The sequence below is a fragment of the Loxodonta africana genome, unplaced genomic scaffold, assembly GCF_030014295.1.
Source record: "Loxodonta africana isolate mLoxAfr1 unplaced genomic scaffold, mLoxAfr1.hap2 scaffold_32, whole genome shotgun sequence".
Taxonomy (NCBI): domain Eukaryota; kingdom Metazoa; phylum Chordata; class Mammalia; order Proboscidea; family Elephantidae; genus Loxodonta; species Loxodonta africana.
In genome coordinates, this window is record NW_026975036.1 from 1,699,533 (window position 1) to 1,719,232 (window position 19,700).

The 19,700-nt window shown below is 37.8% G+C and overlaps 1 pseudogene; it reads left to right on the forward strand.

The window, feature by feature from the left end:
- Nucleotides 1-9,709: 9,709 nt before the first annotated feature.
- On the forward strand, nt 9,710-11,141 carry LOC135229500 (olfactory receptor 4A5-like; annotated as a pseudogene).
- Nucleotides 11,142-19,700: the final 8,559 nt, after the last annotated feature.

The following is a 19,700-nucleotide window of genomic DNA, read 5'->3' on the forward strand; positions in this document are numbered from 1 at the left end:
CTTCTTTAGTATTTCATCCTGATAGATATTTACTGTCCATTTGCCAGATAACAAAAGAAGCATGTTATGCATTACAAGTAAGCCAATAGGTTTGTCATCTTGGTTCATAGGATATGTGGTATGTTAATAAAGATTTATAATTAATTTATATGTATTTGAACTAAATAAAAAACCAAACCTATTACCATCGAGTCGAGTAGATTCCAACTCGTAAGGACCCTGCAAGACAGAGTAGAGCTGCCCCATTGGGTTTCCAGGGAGCAGCTGGTGGATTCAAACTGCTAACATTTTGGTTAAGAGCCATGCTCTTCATCACTGTACCACCAAGGTTCCGTATTTAAACTAGAGGGTTTAAAACTGTGTCAAGATGTAAAGAAAAAATGCCTGTTACATCTGGAAGTTTGATACGTGTTTTTAAAGTGTGAATATTTTAAAATTATGACAACTTTACACACATATCTTTTTGTATATATACAAACTTGTGACAACCATATTTATATATATATATATCTTTTGATATATATATAAAAATAAACTAGCAATCAGGAAGTACCTTGCCTACTGTCACTTAGAGAGACATAAAACTGTAATTGTTATGTACTGTAGAGGTTACTTTTGTTACTATGGTATTCTCATTTCTCTTTGTAAAAAGCCATGTTCTTATAAAAAGAAGTTACATGATTTCTTTTTCTAGAAAGGTGTAAACTTAGTGGTTTAAGTTGAAAGTTTATTAATTCTTTTAGTTTTTATAGTATCAAATCTTTGAGGAGTTAGACTATAGTGGATACTTTACATACTGATTTTCTTACATGTAAATAACTTAGCTGGCCAATAGAATATTTATTTCAGTGAAATCCAGCATTGATTATTACTAAGATTAAGTGCACTAGACCTTGCAGAAAATAAGTAGTTAAAAAAGATTTAGGGGCGGGGCCAAGATGGCGGAATAGGTAGACCCTCCCTCGGATCCCTCTTGCAACAAAGACTTGGAAAAACAAGTGAATCGATCAAGTACATAACAATCTAAGAACCCTGAACAACAAACACAGATTTACAGACGGAAAACGAACAAATACAGGGAAGCAGCGACTGTTTTCGGAGCCTGGAGCCAGCGTCCCAGTCAGCGGATTTTCTGGAAAAACTAGTTTCCCAGTGATGGCTCAGAGACAGCAGTCCATATCAAACCACATAAAGAAGCAGACCATGACAGCTTCTCCAAACCCCCAAACAAAGGAATCAAAATCTTTCCCAAATGAAGATACAATCCTGGAATTATCAGGTACAGAATATAAAAAACTAATTTACAGAATGCTTCAAGACATCACAAACGAAATAAGGCAAACTGCAGAAAAAGCCAGGGAACACACCGATAAAACTGTTGAAGAACTCAAAAAGATTATTCAAGAACATAGTGGAAAAATTAATAAGTTGCAAGAATCCATAGAGAGACAGCATGTAGAAATCCAAAAGATTAACAATAAAGTTACAGAATTAGACAACGCAATAGGAAGTCAGAGGAGCAGACTCGAGCAATTAGAATGCAGACTGGGACATCTGGAGGACCAGGGAATTAACACCAACATAGCTGAAAAAAAAAATCAGATGAAAGAATTAAAAAAAAAAATGAAGAAACCCTAAGAATCATGTGGGACTCTATCAAGAAGGATAACTTGCGGGTGATTGGAGTCCCAGAACAGGGAGGGAGGACAGAAAACACAGAGAAAATAGTTGAAGAACTCCTGACACAAAACTTCCCTGACATCATGAAAGACGAAAGGATATCTATCCAAGATGCTCATCGAACCCCATTTAAGATTGATTCAAAAAGAAAAACACCAAGACATATTATCATCAAACTCGCCAAAACCAAAGATAAAGTGAAAATTCTAAAAGCAGGCAGGGAGAAAAGAAAGGTTTCCTTCAAGGGAGAATCAATAAGAATAAGTTCAGACTACTCAGCAGAAACCATGCAGGGAAGAAGGGAATGGGACGACATATACAGAGCACTGAAGGAGAAAAACTGCCAGCCAAGGATCATATATCCAGCAAAACTCTCTCTGAAATATGAAGGCGAAATTAAGATATTTACAGATAAACACAAGCTTAGAGAATTTGCAAAAACCAAACCAAAGCTACAAGAAATACTAAAGGATATTGTTTGGTCAGAAAACCAATAATATCAGATATCAGCACAACACAAGGACACAAAACAGAACGTCCTGCTATCAACTCAAGTAGGGAAATCACAAAAACAAACAAATTAAGATTAATTAAAAAAAATAATACACATAACAGGGAATCATGGAAGTCAATAGGTAAAAGATCACAATAATCAAAAAGAGGGACTAAATACAGGAGGCATTGAACTGCCATATGGAGAGTGATACAAGGCGATATAGAACGATACAAGTTAGGTTTTTACTTAGAAAAATAGGGGTAAATAATAAGGTAACCACAAAAAGGTATAACAACTCCATAACTCATGATAAAAGCCAAGAAAAACATAACGACTCAACTAACATAAAGTCAAACACTATGAAAATGAGGATCTCACAATTTACTAAGAAAAACGTCTCAGCACAAAAAAGTATGTGGAAAAATGAAATTGCCAACAACACACATGAAAAGGCATCAAAATGACAACACTAAAAACTTATTTATCTATAATTACGCTGAATGTAAATGGACTAAATGCACCAATAAAGAGACAGAGAGTCACGGACTGGGTAAAGAAACACGATCCATCTATATGCTGCCTACAAGAGACACACCTTAGACTTAGAGACACAAACAAACTAAAACTCAAAGGATGGAAAAAATATATCAAGCAAACAATAAGCAAAAAAGAAGAGGAGTAGCAATAGTAATTTCTGACAAAATAGACTTTAGACTTAAATCCACCACAACGGATAAAGAAGGACACTATATAATGATAAAAGGGACAGTTGATCAGGAAGACAAAACCATATTAAATATTTATGCACCCAATGACAGGGCTGCAATATACATAAAACAAATTTTAACAGAATTGAAAAGTGAGATAGACACCTCCACAATTATAGTAGGAGACTTCAACACACCACTTTCGGAGAAGGACAGGACATCCAGTAAGGAGCTCAATAGAGACATGGAAGACCTAATTACAACAATCAACCAACCTGACCTCATTGACTTATACAGAACTCTCCACCCAACTGCTGCAAAGTATACTTTTTTTTCTAGCGCGCATGGAACATTCTCTAGAATAGACCACATATTAGGTCATAAAACAAGCCTTTGCAGAGTCCAAAACATCGAAATATTACAAAGCATCTTCTCAGATCACAAGGCAATAAAACTAGAAATCAATAACAGAAAAACGAGGGAAAAGAAATCAAATACTTGGAAAGTGAACAATACCCTCCTGAAAAAAGACTGGGTTATAGAAGACATCAAGGAGGGAATAAGGAAATTCATAGAATGCAACGAGAATGAAAATACTTCCTATCAAAACCTCTGGGATACAGCAAAAGCAGTGCTCAGAGGCCAATTTATATCGATAAATGCACCCATACAAAAAGAAGAAAGAGCCAAAATCAGACAACTGTCCTTACAACTTGAACAAATAGAAAGTGAGCAAGAAAAGAATCCATCAGGCACCAGAAGAAAACAAATAATAAAAATTAGAGCTGAACTAAATGAATTAGAGAACAGAAAAACAATTGAAAGAATTAACAAAGCCAAAAGCTGGTTCTTTGAAAAAATTAACAAAATTGATAAACCATTGGCTAGACTGACAAAAGAAATACAGGAAAGGAAAAAAAATAACCCGAATAAGAAACGAGAAGGACCACATCACAACAAAACCAACTGAAATTAAAAGAATCATATCAGATTATTACGAAAAATTGTACTCTAACAAATTTGCAAACCTAGAAGAAATGGATAAGTTCCTGGAAAAACACTACCTACCTAAACTAACACATTCAGAAGTGGAACAACTAAATAGACCCATAACAAAAAAAGAGATTGAAACGGTAATCAAAAAACTCCCAAGAAAAAAAAGCCCTGGCCTGGACGGCATCACTGCAGAGTTCTACCAAACTTTCAGAGAAGAGTTAACACCACTACTACTAAAGGTATTTCAAAGCATAGAAAAGGACGGAATACTACCCAACTCATTCTATGAAGCCACCATCTACCAAAACCAGGTAAAGACATTACAAAAAAAGAAAATTACAGACCTATATCCCTCATGAACATAGATGCAAAAATCCTCAACAAAATTCTAGCCAATAGAATTCAACAACATATCAAAAAAATAATTCACCACGACCAAGTGGGATTTATACCAGGTTTATGCAAGGCTGGTTTAATATCAGAAAAACCATTAACGTAAGCCATCACATAAATAAAAGAAAAGACAAAAACCACAGGATCTTATCAATAGATGCAGAAAAGGCATTTGACCAAGTCCAACACCCTTTTATGATAAAAACCCTCAGCAAAATAGGAATTGAAGGAAAATTCCTCAACATAATAAAGGGCATCTATGCAAAGCCAACAGCCAACATCACTCTAAATGGAGAGAAGCTGAAAACATTTCCCTTGAGAACGGGAACCGGACAAGGATGTCCTTTATCACCGCTTTTATTCAACATCGTGCTAGAAGTCCTAGCCAGGGCAATTAGGCTAGACAAAGAAATAAAAGGCATCCGGATTGGCAAGGAGGAAGTAAAATTATTTCTATTTGCAGATGACATGATCTTATACACAGAAAACCCTAAGGAATCCTCCAGAAAACTACTGAAACTAATAGAAGAGTTTGGCAGAGTCTCAGGTTATAAAATGAACATACAAAAATCACCTGGATTCCTCTACATCAACAAAAGAACACCGAAGAGGAAATAACCAAATCAATACCATTCACAGTAGCCCCTAAGAAGATAAAATACTTAGGAATAAATCTTACCAAGAATGTAAAAGACCTATACAAAGAAAACTACAAAGCTCTACTACAAGAAATTCGAAAGGATATACTTAAGTGGAAAAACATACCTTGCTCATGGATAGGAAGACTTAACATAGTAAAAAAGTCTATTCTACCAAAAGCCATCTATACATATAATGCACTTCCGATCCAAATTCCAATGTCATTTTTGAAGGTGATAGAGAAACAAATCACCAATTTCATATGGAAGGGAAAGAAGCCTCGGATAAGCAAAGCATTACTGAAAAAGAAGCAGAAAGTGGGAGGCCTCACTCTACCTGATTTCAGAAGCTCTTATACAGCCACAGTAGTCAAAACAGCCTGGTACTAGTACAACAACAGGCACATAGACCAATAAAACAGAATTGAGAACCCAGATATAAATCCATCCACATAGGAGCAGCTGATATTTGACAAAGGCCCAGTGTCAGTTAATTGGGGAAAAGATAGTGTTTTTAACACATGGTGCTGGCTTAACTGGATATCCATTTGCAAAAAAATGAAACAGGACCCATACCTCACACCATGCACAAAAACTAACTCCAAGTGCATCAAAGACCTAAACATAAAGACTAAAACGATAAAGATCATGGAAGAAAAAATAGGGACAACCTTAGGAGCCCTAATACAAGGCAGAAACAGAATACAAAACATTACCAAAAATGACGAAGAGAAACCAGATAACTGGGAGCTCCTAAAAATCAAACACCTATGCTCATCTAAAGACTTCACCAAAAGAGTAAAAAGACCACCTACAGACTGGGAAAGAATTTTCAGCTATGACATCTCCGACCAGCGCCTGATCTCTAAAATCTACATGATTCTGTCAAAACTCAACCACAAAAAGACAAACAACCCAATCAAGAAGTGGGCAAAGGATATGAACACACACTTCACTAAAGAAGATATTCAGGCAGCTAACAGATACATGAGAAAATGCTCTCGATCATTAGAGAAATGCAAATTCAAACTACGATGAGATTCCATCTCACTCCAACAAGTCTGGCATTAATCCAAAAAACACAAAATAATAAATGTTGGAGAGGCTGGGGAGAGATTGGAACTCTTATACACTGCTGGTGGGATTGTAAAATGGTACAACCACTTTGGAAATCTATCTGGCATTATCTTCAACAGTTAGAAATAGAACTACCATACAACCCAGAAACCCCACTCCTCGGAATAGACCCTAGAGAAACAAGAGCCTTCACACAAACAGATATATGCACACCCATAGTTTATTGCAGCTCTGTTTACAATAGCAAAAAGCTGGAAGCAACCAAGGTGTCCATCAATGGATGAATGGTTAAATAAATTGTGGTATATTCACACAATGGAATACTACACATCGATAAAGAACAGTGACGAATCTGTGAAACATTTCATAACATGGAGGAACCTGGAAGGCATTATGCTGAGCGAAATTAGTCAGAGGCAAAAGGACAAATATTTTATAAGACCACTATTATAAGATCTTGAGAAATAGTATAAACTGAGAAGAACACATACTTTTGTGGTTACGAGGGAGGGAGGGAGGGAGGGAGAGGGTTTCTTATTGATTAGTTAGTAGATAAGAACTGCTTTAGGTGAAGGGAAGGACAACACTCAATACATGGAAGGTCAGCTCAATTGGACTGGACCAAAAGCAAAGAAGTTTCCGGGATAAAATGAATGCTTCAAAGGTCAGTGGAGCAAGGGCAGGAGTTTGGGGACCATGGTTTAAGGGGACTTCTAAGTCAATTGGCAAAATAATTCTATTATGAAAACATTCTGCAACCCACTTTGAAATGTGGCGTCTGGGGTCTTAAATGCTAACAAGCGGCCATCTGAGATGCATCAATTGGTCTCAACCCACCTGGAGGAAAGGAGAATGAAGAACACCAAGGTCACACGACAACTAAGAGCCCAAGAGACAGAAAGGGCCACATGAACCAGAGACCTACATTATCCTGAGACCAGAAGAACTAGTTGGTGCCCGGCCACAATCGATGACTGCCCTGACAGGGAGCACAACAGAGAACCCCTGAGGGAGCAGGAGATCAGTGGGATGCAGACCCCAAATTCTCATAAAAAGACCATACTTAATGGTCTGACTGAGACTAGAGGAATCCCGGCAGCAATGGTCCCCAAACCTTCTGTTGGCACAGGACAGGAACCATCCCCGAAGACAACTCATCAGACATGAAAGGGACTGGACTGTGGGTGGGAGAGAGATGCTGATGAAGAGTGAGCTAATTATATCAGGTGGACACTTGAGATTGTGTTGGCATCTCCTGTCTGGAGGGGGGATGGGAGGATAGAGAGAGTGGGAAGCTGGCAAAATTGTCACAAAACGAGAGACTGGAAGGGCTGACTCATTAGGGGGAGAGCAAGTGGGAGTACGGAGTAAGATGTATGTAAACTTATATGTGACAGACTGACTTGATTTGTAAACGTTCACTTGAAGCTCAATAAAAGTTAATAAAAAAAAAGATTTAGATATAAACTATCTTTACCACTATATTCTTCAACAGCTGTGCCTTTATTAATCTACAGCTTCAAAAATGAGAGAACTCTTGAATCACTTAGACATACAGAGTGCTCATTACAGCTGGTTTCTAAAAGAAAGCTCAAAATTCTTCTGCACGTGTTCTTTTCTCTCAACCAAATCAAAATAAATGAGATCAGCTTGTCTACATTTGAGGTTTAGTAATTCAATGATTTTCTGCAACAATAAATAGTCCTAAAGATTGTGTTTGACTCTACATATGTACTATTCTGTCTTGGGTTTGTCTTTAACCATAAGTGCTCGGGAATCTGAGGAATCAATGTTTGTTTTTTTTTTTTTGTCCTTTGAAATATCTTTTCTTTTTCTCCTTTTCCTTCCCTTTCTTTCTCTTTCCTTCTCTCCCCTTCTCTCCTCCCATCTTCTCTCTTCTCCTCTTTTATCTTTTCATCTATTCTCCCCTTTCCCCTTCTTTTGCTTTCATTTCCTTTTCTTTTTTTACTCTTTATTTTGTAGGATGGGATCTGTGTCTATTTGTAGTGGTTTCCCAAGAAGCCTCCTGAGTAAGTTCAGGAAGCCTCAGCGGTTGGCCTTCCAGGATTCTTTCACGAGAAGAAATCTTTCTGAAGATTTCGTAAGAATGCTATCCCCACTTAACACATTAATACCCCTATTATTGTGAATATTAATTTCTTAAATATAATTTCTCTGCTTCCTGATTTGATTCTTCTTTTCTTTCATTTTCTACTCTTTAGGCCTCCATCTGATGCATGGGTACAAGTTTTTCCTTTTTTTCTGCTTAACTGTCATCAATATACATACCATGATAGGTAGATATTATGACACATATGCAACAAAATAGATAATTCTTAAAATGTAGTTTTATTCTATGCCCAAAATGTGCGTCTGTGAGTTATAGGTATATAATATTCTTTTTATAAGTAATACACTTATTACTAATGTGACAAAGATCCAGATGATTTGTTCTGATCAAATGTCCATAGAGAAACATTCAAGAGCAATAGTAAAAAGCTATGATTTTTTGATTCTTCATCAGGATCCAGAGCGTGCTCTAGGCACTTTACATGTAAAAACACACACACAAAAACTTCAGAGATAGATACGATTGGTTTCCCCATGCACAAATTATGAAACTGAGGCACAAAGAGGTTTATGAAGTTCCTCAGGGTCACTGGGATATTAATTGGCGAAGGGGAAATTCCTACACAGACAATGTTGCTCTGTAGTGCACATTAGTCATCACTGTGCTGTGCTCTCTCCTCAAGGAAGCCCTGGGCTGTACAAAGGCGCACACTCAGTGGGAAACCTTACCCAATATTTGGCCACAGTAATGATCCAATTCCAACACCGGCAAGCATTTTTAAAGTAACATCAATGAGCTTGGAGATTGTTGTTTAATTAAAAATATACAAATAGAAGTACCCAGCAGAATAAAATAAGTTGGGATTTCACTGATAGTATGAAAGACAGTAGGTCGAAGAAGGATTCTAAGATCATCTATTTAATCCTTTATTTTCCAGTGAGTGAATTGAGACAGACTTGTGACTAAATTTAGAAAATCACTAAAGCTCATGCTTTCCTACACTGAGTTTGGTCTTTTCCTTTGAGTATGTTCCTTTTTGGAAACTTGACATTGAAGTTCCTAATTGTGTCCACTATCAGTGCCTAAGAAGCATTATACATAAAACCCTGTTCCATTGTCCTCTACTTCTCTTTACAGCTTCTATTTTCTCCCCCATTACTGCCCAGCTTACCCCCAATTGGTTTGAAAATACTGGCTGTTAATGTTCTAGTTGGTAACCATTATGTGGCAGTTAACTTCAGTTAAAAATGTTTGCTTAAAATAGAGATCATATAGTAAGGGCACTCACCACAAATACTACCAAATCAAAGTACTGACTGTATGTCACTAGTGTATAGAAGTGTGTTGAGTTGTGGGACAAGCAACGAGGAAATGGAAAGCATTGTGGATCCTTAAGACTATGCCCAAATAATTGCTACAGGGAATAATGTGCAAAAAATTTTATAGTAATCTGATACATTTCGAAGTCCAGGCTCTTCAAATTTAGTGAGAGATTCATAAAGACTGAACAACCTTTGAGGCAGGAAGATCCAAACTTCTAATAGTGGAATATCATAATATTTCGTGAGATATTCCCGAAGTGGGGTTATTTTTGGTGCTATATAGATCATACTGTAAAGGGACTCACAATAAAGATTACCAACTCTAAGTACTGATTCTATGTCAATTTAATTATCTTCGCCACCAGAGAATAAGTTTCTTGAGAGCAGACATCCTTCCCCTCTTTGTCATGCAGACCTCTATATCAAGTACTGTCATGTTTAAAAAAAGAAATACTAAATGAATGAAAGACTGTTGGGCCTCTGACTTATTTATAGAAGATCCACTAAGATTTAGAGATAGAGTTTGTCTATTGTAGGCCCAATCCAGTCATCTGAGAAGAACTAGAATTGTTAAGGGTAGGCATATTTGAATCTTTGGAAGAGAATCTCAGTAGACATTTGTCAATGTTTCTTATGTATAAGCCACTGTAGAAAATAAATGGTGCAGAAGTGCTCCATGACCTAATGGACATACTCATAATTGTCTTCATGATTTCATTACAGGTTTGTTCTCCTGAGCTCCCATCTCTGAAACAGGTCTTACAGAAGAGTAAATGGGACACAGAAACAATGTAACAGAATTTGTCCTCCTGGGACTCACTCAGGATCTTGAGGGCCAAAAAGCATTATTTGTCATGTTTTTGCTCATCTACATTGTGACGATGGTGGGAAATGTGCTCATTGTCATGATCATTATTGTTAGTTCCTCCCTGAACTCCCCCATGTACTTCTTCCTTGCCTGTCTGTCACTAATGGATGCTGTTTATTCCACTGACATTTCTCCCAAAATGATCGTAGACTTACTCTATGATAAAAAAGACTATTTCCTTCCCAGCTTGCATGGGCCAGCTCTTCATAGGACACGTATTTGGTGGTACTGAGGTCTTTCTTCTGGTGGCAATGGCCTATGACCGCTATGTGGCCATCTGTAAGCCACTGCATTACTTGACCATGATGAATCGACAGGTTTGCATTCTGTTGCTGGTGGCGGCCTGCGTTGGAGGATTTTTGCACTCTGTGGTTCAACTTCTCTTTGTGTACAGCCTCCCCTTCTGTGGCCCCAATGTCATTGATCACTTCAGCTGTGACATGTACCCGTTATTGGAACTTGCTTGCACCGACACCTATTTTATAGGCCTCACTGTTGTTACCAATGGTGGAGCCATCTGTATGGTAATTTTTATCCTTCTACTAATCTCCTACGGGGTCATCCTAAGCTCCCTGAAGACTCACAGTCAGGAAGGGAGGCACAAAGCCCTGTCTACCTGCAGCTCCCACATCACAGTGGTTGTCCTCTTTTTTGTCCCCTGTATTTTCTTGTATGTTAGACCTGTTTCCAACTTTCCCATTGACAAATCCATGACTGTGCTGTATACAGTTATCACTCCCATGTAGAATCCTCTGATATACACCTTGAGAAATTCTGAGATGAAAAATGCTATGGAAAAAATCTTAAGTAAAAGGTTAACTACAGATAGAGTAAAAATGTGTACCCACACTGAAAATATCATTGCTAATTCTAAAGCAAGAAATAGGCAATAAATGATCACAATGAACGATTAAGTCAATTCAATGGATTCTCTATGAATACTTCACTTTGTTAATGTAAAGACATCCAAAATGTAGAATAAATTACTCTTTGACGTTAGAATTAAACTAATAGAGTTATTCTGGAGGCTAGATAAAGGGCATATATATTTTTAATGTTATAAATAAAAATAGGAGGCTGAGCCAAGATGGCAGAATAGACAGGCACTTCCAGCGATCCCTTTTTACAACAAAGACCAGAAAAAGAAAGTGAAACAAGTATATTTGTGACAAGCTGGGAGCCCTGAGCTTCAAAGACAAGCTTAGAAAATGAACTGCCCATTAAACAAGGTCTTCACCTACCCACATCAGAGACCTAAGGACTCGTAGCTCCACTCAGGTCGCCCTGCCACCCATGACAGGGGTCCAAGGATAACTGGTACCTCCCAGTCCTTACAACAAAAAACTTTGGGTGCCCACGTTCCAACTTCAGAGCCCACCCACTGCACGCTCTAGGGAATAGGGACGCACTTTCCTCAGAGACACTCGTAGGTTGGTTCTCAGCCCTCTACCTTGTTCAGAGTGTGACCCCCTCCTGCAATCAGATTCTGGTACATACACTAATCACGCTGCCCCTCTAAGGCTGTAGGACAGAGCCTGTACCACACACTTGATGGTCAGCTACCTGGAAACCTGAGCTGAATTCATACAAGAAAAGCAAATAGGTTCCTAGACTGATACACTTCATAACAGCTCTAGCCATCTGGGGACAGGACATCAGAACTCCAAAGGCAAAAATAATCAAGCTAGCTCACTCAAGTAACCCATTTGGGTATATCAAAACAAAACAAAGCAAGAACCTACAACACAGTCAACAAGCACAAACTAACACAATAACTTATAGATGGCTTCGAGACAACAGTCGATATCAAGTCACATAAAGAAACAGACCATGATCACCTCAACAGGCTCTCAAAACAAAGAATCCAGGGATCTTCTAGATGAAAGTGCATTCCTGGAATTACTACATGCAGAATACAAAAGTTTAATATACAGAACCCTTCAAGACATCAGGAAGGAAATGAGGCAATACACAGAACAAGCCAAGGAACACACAGATAAAGCAAGTGAAGAAATTAGAAAGATTATTCAGGAACATAATGAAAAGTGTAATAAGCTGGAAAAATCCATAGACAAACAGCAATCAGAAATTCAGAAGATTAACAATAAAATTACAGAATTAGACAACTCAATAGAAAATCAGAGGAGCAGAATTGAGCAAGTAGAACCTAGAATTTCTGAACTTGAAGATAAATCACTTGGCACTGATATATTTAAAGAAAAATCAAATAAAAGAACTTTAAAAAAATGAAGAAACCTTAAGAATCATGTGGGACTCTATCAAGAGAAACAACCTACTAGTGATTGGAGTACCAGAACAGGGAGGGATAACAGAAAATACAGAGAAAATTGTTGAAGATTTGTTGGCAGAAAACTTCCCTAATATTGTGAAAAACGAGAAGATATCTATCCAAGATGCTCATCGAACTCCACATAAAGAAAGTCACCAAGACGTATTATAATCAAACTTGCCAAAACCAAAGATAAAGAGAGAATTATAACCCAGAAAAACCCAGTGCCGTCGAGTCGATTCTGACTCATAGAGACCCTATAGGACAGAGTAGAACTGCCCCATAGAGTTTCCAAGGAGTGCCTGGCGGATTCGAACTGCTGACCCTCTGGTTAGCGACCGTAGCACTTAACCACTATGCCACCAGGGTTTCCAATTATAAGAGCAGTGAGGGATAAACAAAAAGTCACTTACAAAGGAGAGCCAATAAGAATAAGCTTGGACTACTTGGCAGAAACTGATAAAAGAAAAACAGGAGAGGAAGCAAATAACCTGAAAAAGAAGTGAGATGGGCAATCTTACAACAGGCCTAACTGAAAGTGTGCGTCAGCGTTGTATTCTTTCACCATACATATTTAATCTGTATGCTGAACAGATAACCCCAGGGAAAAAAAAAAGCTGGGTTATATGAAGAACGGGGCATCAGGATTGGAGGAAGACTCATTAACAACCTGCGTTATGCAGATGGACACAACCTTGCTTGCTGAAAGTGAAGATGATCTGAAGCACTTACTAATGAAGATCAAAGGACACAGCCTTCAGTATGGATTACACCGCAACATAAAGAAAACAAAAATCCTCACAACTGGACCAATGAGCAACATCATGATGAATGGAGAAAAGATTGAAGTTGACAATGAATTCATTTTACTTGGATCCACAATCAACAGCCATGGAAGCAGCAGTCAAGAAATCAAAAGACGCATTGCATTGGGTAAATCTGCTGCAAATGAACTCTTCAAAGTGTTGAAGAGCAAAGATGTCACCCTGAAGACTAAGGTGCGCCTGACCCAAGCCATGGTATTTTTGATCACATCATATGCATGTGAAAGCTGGACAGTGAATAAGTTGATGCTTTTGAATTGTGGTGTTGGCGAAGAATATTGAATATACCATGGACTGCCAAAAGAACGAACAAATCTGTCTTAGAGGAAGTGCGGTCAGAATGCTCCTTAGAGGCAAGGATGGCGAAACTGCGTCTTACATACTTTGGACATGTTGTCAGGAGGGATCAGTCCCTGGAGAAGGACATCATGCTTGGCAGAGTACAGGGTCAGCGGAAAAGAGGAAGACCCTCAACAAGGTGTATTGACACAGTGGCTGCAACAATGAGCTCAAGCATAACGACGATTGTAAGGATGGCTAAGGACCGGCAGTGTTTCATTCTGTTGTGCATAGGGTCGCTATGAGTCAAAACCAACTCGACGCCACCTAACAACAACAAATGCTTATCCAAAGACTTCGCCAAAAGAGTAAAAAGACTACCTACAGACTGGGAAAATGTTTTTAGCTATGACATTTCTGATGAGTGCCTGATCTCTAAAATCTACATGATACTGCAAAAACTCAACTGGAAAAAGACAAATAACCCAATTAAAAAATGAGTAAAAGATATGGATAGACACTTCATAAAGAAGACATTCAGGTAGCTAAGAGATATGTGAGGAAATGTTCACGATCATTAGCCATTAGAGAAATGCAGATCAAAACTACAATGATATTTCATCTCACTCCAACAAGGCTGGCATTAATCCAAAAAACACAAAATAATAAAAGTTGGGGGGGGCTGTGGAGAGATTGGAACACTTATACACTGCTGGTGGGAATTTTAAAATGGTACAACCACTTTGGAAATAGATTTGGTGCTTCCTTAAACAGCTGGAAATAGAACTACCATGCGATTCAGCAATCCAAACTGAAGGCTGTGGTCTTTGATCTTCATTAGTAAGTGCATCAAATCCTCTTCACTTTCAGCAAATAATGTTGTGTCATCTGCATAGCGCAGGTTGTTAATGAGTCTTCCTCCAATCCTGAGGACCGTTTTTCTTCTTATAGTCCAGCTTCTCGGATTATTTCTTTAACGTATAGATTGAATAGATTTGGTGAAAGAATACAACCCTGATGCACACCTCTCCTGACTCTTAACCAATCAATATCCCCTTGTTCTGTCCGAACAACCCCCTCTTGATCTATGTAAAAGTTCCTCATGAGCACAATTAAGTGTTCTAGAATTCCCATTCTTCACAGCATTATCCATAGTTTGTTATGATCCATACAGTCAAATGCCTTTGCATAGGCAATAAAACACAGGTAAACATCCTTCTCGTATTCTCTGCTTTCAACCAGGATCCATCTGACATCAGCAATGATATTTCTGGTTCCACGTGCTCTTCTGAAACCGGCGTGAATTTCTGGCAGTTCCCTGTGGATATACTGCTGCCTCCGTTTTTGAATGATCTTCAGCAAAATTTTACTTGCGTGTGATATTAATGATATTGTTCTATAATTTCCACATTTGATTGGATCAGCTTTCTTGGGAATAGGCACAAATATGTATTTCTCCCAGTCAGTTGGCCAGGAAGCTGTCTTCCATATTTCTTGGCATAGAAGAGTGGGCACCTCCAGCGCTGCATCTGTTTGTTGAAACATCTCAATTGATATTCCATCAATTCCTGGTGCGTTGCTTTTCCCCAATGCCTTCAGAGCAGCTTAGACTTCTTCCTTCAGTACCATCAGTTCCTGATCATATGCCACCTTTTGAAATGGTTGAACATCGACTAATTCATTTTGGTGTAATGACTCTGTGTATTGCTTCCATCTTCTTTTGATGCTTCCTGCATCATTTAATATTTTCCCCATGGAATCCTTCACTATTGCAACTTGAGCCTTGAATTTTTTCTTCAGTTCTTTCAGCTTGAGAAAAACCAAGCTTGTTCTTCTCTTTTGGTTTTCCATCTCCAGCTCTTTGCACAAGTCATTATAATACTTTACATTGTCTTCTGGAGCCGCCCTTTGAAATCTTCTGTTCAGTTCTTTTACTTCATCATTTCTTCCTTTTGCTTTAGCTGCTCGACCTTAGGAGCCCTAATACAAGGCATAAACAGTATACAAAACATTGTTAAGAATGCAGAGGAAAAGCTAGATAACTGGGAGCTCCTGAAATTCAAACACTTATGCTCATCCAACTCAAGGGCACTGGGTGGTTTTGTTTATGCTCATCCAAAGACTTCACCAAAAGAGCAAAAAGACTACCTACAGACTGGGTAGCTATGACATTTCCCATCAGCACCTGATCTCTAAAATCTACATGAGTACTGCAAAAAATCAACTACAAAAAGAAAAATAACCCAATTAAAAAATGGGCAAACGATATGAAAAGACACTTCACTAAAAGATATTCAGGTAGCTAACAGATAAATGAGGAAATGCTCATGGTCATTAGCCATCAGAGAAATTCAAATCAAAACTACAATGATATTTCATCTTACTCCAACATGGCTGGCATTAATCCAAAAAACACAAAATAATAAATGTTGGGGAGGCTGTGGAGAGATTGGAGCACTTATACACTGCTGGTGGGAATGTAAGATGGTACAACCTCTTTGGAAATTGATTTGGCACTTCCTTAAAAAGCTAGAAATAGAACTACCATATGACCCAACAATCCCACTCCTCGGAATATATTGTCGAGAAATAAGAGCCTTTATATGAACAGATATATGCACACCCATGTTTATTTCAGCACTGTTTACAATAGCAAAATGTTGGAATCAACCAAGATGCCCATCAACGGCTGAATGGATAAGTAAATTATGGTATATTCACACAATGGAATACTATGCATCGATTAAGAACATTGAGAAATCTGTGAAACATTTCATAACATGGAGGAACCTGGAAGGCATTATGCAGAGTGAAATGAGTCAGTTGCAAAAGGACAAATATTGTATAAGACCACTATTATCAGAACTTGAGAAATAGTTTAAACTGAGAAGAAAACATTCTTTTGCGGTTACGAGAGGAGGGTAGGAGGGAAGGTGGGAGAGGGGTATTCACTAAGTAGATAGTAGAAAGGAACTACTTTAGGCGACAGGAAAGACAACACACAATACAGGCAAGGTCAGCACAACTGGATTAAACCAAATGCGAAGAAGTTTCCTGAATAAACTGAATGGTTTGAAGGCCCGCATAGCAAGGGCAGGGGTCTGGGGACCATGGTTTCAGGGGACATCTAAGTGAATTGACGTAATAAAATCTATGAAGAAAACATCCTGCTTCCCACTTTGAAGACTGGTGTTTGGGTCTTAAATGCTAGCAAGTGGCCATCTCAGATGCATCTCAGATGAGTCTCAATCCACCTGGATCAAAGGAGAATGAAGAACACCAAAGACACAAGGTAATTACGAGCCCAGGAGACAGAAAGGGCCACATGAACCAGAGACTACATCATCCTGAGACCAGAAGAACTAGAAGGTGCCCAGCTCTAACCGATGACTGCCCTGACAGGGAATACAACAGAGAACCCCTGAGGGAGCAAGAGAGCAGTGGGATGCAGACCCCAAATTCTCATAAAAAATCCAGACTTAATGGTCTGACTGAGACTAGAAGGACCCCGGTGGTCATGGTCCCCAGAACTTTTGTTGGCCCAGGACAGGAACCATTCCCGAAGCCAACTCTTCAGACATGGATTGGACTGGACAATGGGTTGGAGAGGGATGCTGGTGAGGAGTGAGCTTCTTGGATCAGGTGGACACTTGAGACTATGTTTGCATCTCCTGCCTGGAGGGAAGATGAGATGGTAGAGGGGGTTAGAAGCTGACAAAATGGACACAAAAATAGAGAGTAGAGGGAGGGAGCGGGCTGTCTCGGGGGAGAGTAATTGGGAGTATGTAGCAAGGTGTATATAAGTTTTTTGTGTGAGAGTCTGACTTGATTTGTAAAATTTCGCTTAAAGCACAATAAAAATTAGAAAATAAATAAATAAAAATAAAACTAAGCTCACATGGTAATTTTGTTTTTCTGAGTACATACCAAAACAGGACTTTCTTTTAAAAAGAGAAAAAACAAATTACTTTGGAAAATTTTGTATCATTCAAATTAATGAGAAAACAATTTGGCCAATACTTAGAACAAATTTCTGAGGGCAAAAGTATGGTTTTAAAATTTTACTGTTCGTTATTTATTAGCACAACAGCTACTTTGAAGCTCCACTATGCATTGTGTGCTTCAGATTACTTCTGTTCCTCTGTTCAATGTCTGTGCATTTGCAATTCTGCATATTTTAGTGGGACATGATGTTGTGTTCGGTTTGAGACACCATCCGTGAACAAGTTTGAGAGATGGGATGTGGTTGATGAAGAAAACGCATGAGTTCTTGATTAGAGGACAGATAGTACTCTTTCACTTTAGATTTGAAAATAATATTAATCTGAGTTATAAACATATTTATATTTTTCCTCATTAGTTATTATGTGCATTTTTTGTGATTCTTAAAAGATTAGATAGAGCTTCTGATTTTATCTCCATGATATGGAAAGAAAAGTGTTATTTTGCATAAGCAACACTTTCCCTAAAAGTTGTATTAAACTTAAAGGTTTTTTTTTTTATGTAGAGACTTAGTAATGATTTGTTTGGTATAAAGAAAATTTTGTTTTTTCAATTTTATGTAAAAAAAAAAAAAAGAAAAGTTTTTCTCAGCCTACCGCCCATCCAGGAACATCCCAAAATCAGAAAGCAGAAAGAATTTTCTCAGTGTAGTATGGAGCATTATCTATGTTTAACAAGAGTTTACTTTTCCAACTAAAACATAGACTTTAGAACTTTTCTTGTCTTTAAATTTTAGTGAGTAATTTTTCACGTATACCCAGCAACATATGCAATTATTTATAAACCTTGTAGTCTCTTACCTAGATTATCAATATCACTGAAACTACCTGATCGTACTTCTCTGATGCCATTTTTCCACATCTTCTCAGAATTAATCCCAATCCTAATTTTTTAATCATAGTTAAAAATAGTTTAATTATGCCTGTAAGTATTCTTAAAGTATATTGTTTAGATTTTCTTATTCCAGTAGTTTCGTTATGGAATATTTGGTGTTGTCTATGTGTAGGATCATATCATTTGCAAATAGAGAGAGTTTTACCAATTCATTTTCGATTTGGATGCCATTATTTCTTTTTCTTTTCTTACTGCTCTAGCTAGGACTTCCAGTACAATGTTAAATAGGAATGGTGATAAAAAGCCTCCTTGTCTTGTTCATGTTCTAAGGGGGAGTGCTTTCAGCCTCTCTCCATTGAGAATGATGTTGGCTTTTGGTTTTGCATAGATGCCCTTTATTATGTTGAGGAATTTCTCTACTATTCCTATTTTATTGAGAGTTTTTTTTATCAGGAATAAGAGTTGGGCTTTATCAAATGTCAGCTGTGTTATCATGTGATTTTTTCTTTTGTTCTATTTATATGATGGATTACGTTGATTGATTTTCTAATGTTGAACCACCCTTGCATACCTGGTATGAATCTCACGTGGTAGTGGTGTATTACCTTTTTAATGTGATGCTGAATACTTTTGGCTAGAATTTTGCTGTGCATTTTTGCTTTTATGTTCATGAGAGATATTGGTCTGTATTTTTATTTTTTAAGTTTGTATGTATTCCTGGCTTTAGTATCAGGGTTATACTGGCTTTATAGAACGAATTTGGGAGATTTCCTTCATTTCTATGCTTTGAAATAATTTGAATAGTACTGGTGTGAGCTCTTCTCTGAATGTTTGGTAGACTTCTCCAGTGAAGCAGTTGAGGCCAGGGTTTTTTTATTGGGAGTTTTTATTTTTTACCCCATTCAGTCTCTTCTCTTGTTATGCATTTTTCCGATTTTCTATCTCAGTTTTTGTAAGTTTAGGTAGGTAGTGCGCTTCTAGAAATTTGCCCATTTCCTGTAGTTTCTCAAATTTGCTGGAGTACAATTTTTCATAGTATTCTATCGTGATGTTTTTTGTTTTAGATAGGTCTATTGTAATGTCTCTTTTCTCATCTTATTTGTGTCATTTGTTTCCTCTTCCTCTCCTGTTTTTCTTTTGCCAGCTGGTCCAATGCTTTGCCAGAGTTTTTGACCTTTTCAAAGAACGAAGTTTTGGTCTTCTTGATTCTTTCTTTCTGTTTT